Here is a 7,055-nt window from a genome sequence, read left to right as displayed (position 1 = left end):
CTATAGTGAGAATTGTCTTATAGAATAATAAGTTGAGTGTTCAGTACTGATGTGGCTGTACCCCCAGCCTACAGGAAGTAGAGTCAGCCATCATTGATCCTGGGCTCCATAGTGAATTTGTTTGTACTATAAGCACTAGTCGCTGAGTTTTAGATGCTTCTCTGGCAAGAAATAGCCATTGAAAAGCTATGTGCACTGGCATGTATCCTTGTGTGTGTGTGTGTGTGTGTGTGTGTGTGTATTTTGTACTGCTTGCTTCCTAGTTTAGAGTAAATTTAGGTAAAAAAATAATGTTCATCTGAGTCTGCATCCATCCTTGTCCCCCTTTATATTAGGTCTGTCCTATATGGTTTGTCTAGTTCAGCACATGCAAAATATCACAACGGTGCTAAGCCAGTTGATCCTCCTCAACAGGATAGAATCCATGATTACCAGTCTATCCAACCACACTAATCTGCCAATTGTGGCATTTTCATATTATGACATCATCATATTCAAATTGTGCTGTCTCCAATAAATAGAACTGCCGCATGTTCTTATTAGCAGGATCTTTTTTGATCCCATCCTTCTAAGAGTTCTATTTTTAAAAAAGACTTTTGATGACCAGGTAGGCAGGACTGTTACTTACATCCCAGGAATGTCTTCCACCATGTTTAGCTCCCTCATTTTCACAGGGTGCTAGCCTCACAGTAAAATTTTACCAATAAAGAGCTAATAATCTTCTTCTTAATAAACAATTCTCTACTAAGGTTCATGAAGACAAAAAAAGTTACTATTTAGATATTGTAAAATTCTGATAGGACAAGATAAAAATAAGAAATGATGATTTCCCCCTGTTCCATTCCCTCAGTGATAGTTTTAGACTTTTGTCTGGATCACCCCAATCCCTAACTTAGCATAGTAGCATACTGGCTTACTATAAGGTTATGTATTTTCTATTTGGAAGTAATTTGCTCTCTAGAAACTTGAGTATTATAGTTCTCCTTGAGCTAAGAAACAGCAGAAGTCTTGAAATATTAACATGAATCAAAGAAATTATTTCAGAAAACATCAATAAAATCTATTCAATTATTGTTGTGCTCATAGAATAAGTCTCTGAATAAATATATGTATACAATATATACATAAATCTATGTGTATGTGTTTATATATTTGTATGTTTTTTGATTCATGTTAATATTTATGTATGTGTATACATATATGTGTATATGTGTTTTATATTTATATATAACCTAGATATTTATTACTACTAACTTGAGACAAGGGTAAAGATTTTGAAATTGGCATGAGAAAATCAAAAATATTTAAAATTTCTAAATTAAGAAACTGTGCACCAAAAAAAAAAACTTAAAAAAATCAATGAACCAAGGAGCTGGCTTTTTGAAAAAAATAACCAAAAAAAATACACCACTAGCTAGATGAACAAAGAAGAAAAAAGAGAAGAATCAAATAGACACAATAAAAAATGATAAAGGGGATATCACCACTGACCCCACAGAAATATAAACTACCATCAGAGAACACTATAAATACCTCTATGCAAATAAACTAGAAAATCTAGAAGAAATGAATAAGTTCCTGGACACATACACCTCCCAAGACTAAACCAGAAAGAAGTTGAATCCCCAAATAGACCAATAAGAACTTCTGAAATTGATGCAGCAATTAATAGCCTACCAATCAAATAAAGCCCAGAACCAGACAAATATACAGTCAAATTCCACCAGAGATACAAAGAGCAGCTGGTACCATTTCTTCTGAAACTATTCTAAATCATTGAAAAGTAGGAACTCCTCCCTAACTCATTTTATGAGGCCAGCATCACCTGATACCAAAACCTGGGAAAAACATAACAAAAAAAGAAAACTTCAGGCCAATATCCCTGATGAATATCGATGAGAAAATCCCCAATAAAATATTGGCAAACTGAATCCAGCAACACATCAAAAAGCTTATCCACCACAATGAAGTTGGCTTCATCCCTGGAATGCAAGGCTGGTTCAACGTATGCAAATCAATAAACATAAGCCATCACATAAACAGAACCAATGACAAAAAGCACATGATCATCTCAATTGATGCAGAAAAGGCCGTCAATAAAATTCAACATCCTTTTATGTTAAAAGCTCTTAATAAACTAGGTATTGATGGAACATATCTCAAAATAATAAGAGCTATTTATTAAAAACTAACAGCCAATATTATACTAAATGGGCAAAAGTTGGAAGCATTCCCTTTGAAAACTGGCACAAGACAAAGATGCCCTCTCTCACCACTCCTATTCAACATAGTATTGGAAGTTCTGGCCAGAGCAATCAGGCAACAGAAAGAAATAAAAAACATTTGAATAGGAAGAGAGGAAGTCAAATTGTCTCTATTTGCAGACAATTTGATTCTATATTTAGAAAACCTCATCATCTCAGCCCAAAAACTCCTTAAGCTGATGAGCAACTTCAGCAAAGTCTCAGGATAGAAAATCAATATGCAAAAATTACGCCAATAGTAGATGAGCAGAGAGCCATATCATGAATGAACTCCCATTCCCAATTGCTACAAATAGAATAAAATATCTAGGAATACAGCTAACAAGGGATGCAAAGGACCTCTTCAAGGAGAACCACAAACCACTGCTCAAGGAAATAAGAGAGGACACAAACAAATGGAAAAACATTCCATCCTCATGGATAGGAAGAATCAATATCATGAAAATGGCCATACTGCCTGAGGTAGTTTATAGATTTAATGCTATTTCCATTAAACTACCATTGACATTCTTCACAGAAGTAGAAAAAACTACTTTAAATTTCATGTGAAACCAAAAAGGGGCCTGTATAGCAAAGACAATCTTAAGCAAAAAGAAGAAAGCTGGAGGCATCATGCTACCTGACTTCAAACTTTACTGCAAGGTTATAGTAACCAAAAACAGTGTAGTACTGGTACCAAAACAGACATATAGACCAATGGAACAGAACAGAGACCTCAGAAATAACCCCACACATCCACAGTCTTCTGATCTTTGGCACAAAAACAAGAAATGAGGAAAGGATTCCCTATTTAATAAATGGTGTTGGGAAAACTGGCTACCCATTATTCAGAAAACTGAAATGGGACCCCTTCCTGACACCTTATACAAAAATTAACTCAAGCTGGATTAAAGACTTAAATGTAAAACCCAAAACCATGAAAACCCTAGATGAAAACCTAGGCAATACTGTTCAGGACATAGGCATGGGCAAAAACTTCATGATGAAAATGCCAAAAGCAACTGCAACAAAAGCCAGAATTGACAAATGGGATCTAATTGAACTGAAGAGCTTCTGCACAGCAGAAGAAACTGTCATCAGAGTGAATAGGTAACCTACAGAATGGGAGAAAAATTTTCAATCTACCCATTTGACAAAGGCTAATATCAAGAATCTACAAAGAACTTAAACAAATTTACAAGAAAAAAACAAACAACTCCATGAAAAAGTGGGCGAAGGATATGAACAGACACTTCTCAAAAAAAGACATTTATATGGCCAATAAACATATGATAAAAAGCTAATCATCACTGATCATTAGAGAAATGCAGATCAAAACCACAATGAGACACCATCTCACATCAGTCAGAATCGCGAATATTAAAATGTCAAGATACAATGGATGCTGGCAAGGCTGTGGAGAAATAGGAATACTTTTATACTGTTGTTGGGAATATAAGTTAGTTCAACCATTGTGGAAAACAGTGTGGCAAGTCCTTAAAGATCTGGAACCAGAAATACCATTTGACCCAGCAATGCCATTACTCAGAATATACCCAAAAAAATATAAATAATTCTACTATAAAGACACATGGACACTTTTGTTTAGTGCAGCACTATTTACACTAACAAAGACATGGAACCAATCCAAATGCCCATCAATGATAGACTGGATAAAGAAAATGTGGTACACACCCCATGGAATACTATGCAGCCATAAAAAGGAATGAGATCATGTCCTTTGCAGGGACATGGATGAAGCTGGAAGTCAGCATCCTCAGCAAACTCACACAGGAACAGAAAACCAAACACCACATGTTCTCACTCATAAGTGGGAGCTGAACAATGAGAACACATGGATTCAGGGATGGGAACAACACACAACGGGGCCAGTTGGGTGGTCGGCAGGGGTGAGGAAAGGGAGAGCATTAGGACAAGTAGCTAACACATGCAGGGTTTAAAACCTAAATGATGAGTTGATAGGTGCAGCAAACCATCATGGCACATGTATACCTATGTAACAAACCTACATGTTCTGCACATGTATCCCAGAACTTAAAGTAAAATAAAAATTAAAAAAAAAAAAAGAAACTGGAAAAATTTACAGCTTAAAAAATAAACTAGAAAATTTTTTTTCTCTTCTGCTTTTCAGAATCTGCCTATTTCTGTCTGTCCCTTTCAATCATTCTTTAACTATACATTTATTAACTCAGCTATTTAAGCATTCTACAAATGAGTTTTAAGCAATTTGTAGATTTCAAGCACTATGTAAGATCCTGGTAATATAAGATTTAAAAATGCAGCCTCAGTCTTCAAGAGATTAAACCTACTGATGTGAGACATACCAGTAAACAGATGGTTCAAACACCTTTTAATAAGAGCTACATTAAAGTTTATACAGAACTTTTAACAATGGTGTGGGAGCTACCAGGGAACACTTCTTGGAGGAGATTATGTCAAAGCCAGGTCCTAAGGTTCTAGTCATATTAACTAATGGTAAGGAGTTTTTAAAGGACTCAAGGGAAGGAAGAACGTCAATGTTAGGGAAAGTCCAAATAAGGATGCTCTGAATCCTAGAATGCTTGGAGCAATTTAAGCTGGAAAGATAAGCAGAGTTGGGTCATAAAGGAACCTGAAGGCACCACTAATGTATTTGGATTTTTATCCTGAAAAAATCAATCTGGAGGCAGAGTGCAGTAAGTAAGATTGGGTTAAGACTGGAGGCTGTGAGAACAATTACAGAAATAACAGACATAAGAAAAAATTAAGGTGGTGTGGCAGCAAGGAGGTATGGAAGGAAACAGACCAAATCAAGAGATTTAAGAAGGTCGAATTGATAAAACTTAATTCATTCTTCCTTCAGTTTCCAACATGAGTATTCTGTTCACTTAACTTTCTCTTCCATTTTGTTTTCTAAAATCTACCAGTCTCTCTATTATCCGGTATATCTCTTTCTTTACACTTCCTCCAGTTAAGTAGAGGAATATGGCTCATAGATTTACCTGATAGCCTATTAACTATACTATAACATTTAAAAATACATTAAAACCAGTCTTTTTGAGTGCAGATACTACTTAGCCCAGGGCCTGGTGGCTATGCTGGTTCTCTCCTTTCCAATTGGAGGCCTCTGTCGCAAACATGTTCCACCAGATCATCAGTCAGGCCAAGAAGCATCCGAGTTTGGTCTCCCTCTGTACTTATTGGAGCTGGAGGTACTGGAGCAGCACTGTATCTCTTGAGTCTGGCATTGTTCGATCCAGGTGTTAGTTGGGACAGAAAGAATAACCCAGAGCCCTGGAAGAAACTGGGTCCCAATGATCAATATGAGTTCTGCGCAATGAATGTGGATTACAGAAAATGAAGAAAGAAGGTCCAGATTTCTAAACGAAGTGTTTTGCTCTAAAGCTGCTTTAGAATGAAGGTCTTCCAGAAGCTATCTGCACAATTTTCCACTTAACCAGGAAATATTTCTCCTCTAAATGCATGAAATCATGTTGAAGTAATCTACTAGAAATTACACTTATTAATAAATAGCTGAAATTTGGAAAAAAAAGTCTTCTCAGCAGTGTGAAAAATCAGAGATTTGAGTGTGCCACAAAAGCCAAGTGCTCTTTAAAGTTATGCTGCTATATTGCACAACTGGGAGCATCATTCAAATACAGTTCAATTGAGTTGTATGACTCAGCACCCCTTACACTGAGGTTCAGAAACAGTAAGCAGGTACTACCGTGACTTCTTGGACTTCTCTACGGAACTTCATTTCAGCTTCTAGAGCTGGCACTTAGACCCCAGGAAGAAATTTGATTAAAAAGACACGTAAAAGCAAGGTTTGTTCATCTATATATTCTGAACATGAGTGTGGTTCTACATGAGGCTGAATATAAGGCAAACATTTAAATATCATTTCCAACAATACTATTACTATCTTTGTGCTTCCAGATGAACATCTGATTACAATTAAACTTTACTCTCCGGGAAAAATAACTCTCCAATCATATAAACATTCTTGAATTTTAGCCAAGGAAATATGTTTCAGTAGTTTCTTACAATATACATTTCATTCCATATTAATGAATCAAACAAAGCAATGTTCTAATAGGCCATTAGATGACTTTCCATGCATCCATCTTTTCTTCTAATTATGCAATCAAATGATGCCAGATCCACATTATGACTGCAGATTAAAAGCATCACAACTCAAAAATTTACCGAGATATATTTTTTTGGATGTTTCAAAGATTTATTCCAGAATGCTAAATATTTTTACATGAATTAATGGGACTTGATCATTCTGAATATTTTGTGTAATGAAGATTTATAAATTATACATTTGGTCTGCAAGAATGGAATTATCATGTACAGTTTTTCTGATCAAAACCTTTCTCTAAGTCATTTATTAAATATCACATTAATGTGAAATATTAATAATATTCCAACTCATGTAAAAAGGAATAACAGTATGAGTTGAGGAGATTTATCATAATAAAAGTAATTATTTTCTGAATAGAGGTGCTCAAAAAATGTTAAGTTGTTGACTACTGTAAAAAATCATTGATAGTAAAAAACACATCTCCAAATAGTAAGATGGTCTAAATGATATTGGATTAAAAGAAGGGTTACCTATTTATTCCCTTTTGATTTTATTTTTAGCTAGTTTATAACTAAGCTAAGAAGGAAGTGAAAACTATGAAATTTTGAAAACAAATATTTTGTACTTTATCACTGAACTACTTAAAATGACAATAGAGAAACACTGAAGATATTTGTGACTACTAGACAATAAAAAGACAAATAATAAGATGGATAAACTGA

At 35.0% G+C, this 7,055-nt stretch overlaps 1 pseudogene; it reads left to right on the top strand.

Moving 5' to 3' along the window:
- Window positions 1-5,381: 5,381 nt before the first annotated feature.
- On the top strand, window positions 5,382-6,573 carry LOC108587459 (annotated as a pseudogene).
- Window positions 6,574-7,055: the final 482 nt, after the last annotated feature.

The sequence above is a fragment of the Papio anubis genome, chromosome 8 (assembly GCF_008728515.1).
Source record: "Papio anubis isolate 15944 chromosome 8, Panubis1.0, whole genome shotgun sequence".
NCBI classification, from domain to species: Eukaryota; Metazoa; Chordata; class Mammalia; order Primates; family Cercopithecidae; genus Papio; species Papio anubis.
This window is presented reverse-complemented; position numbering and strand designations above follow the sequence as displayed.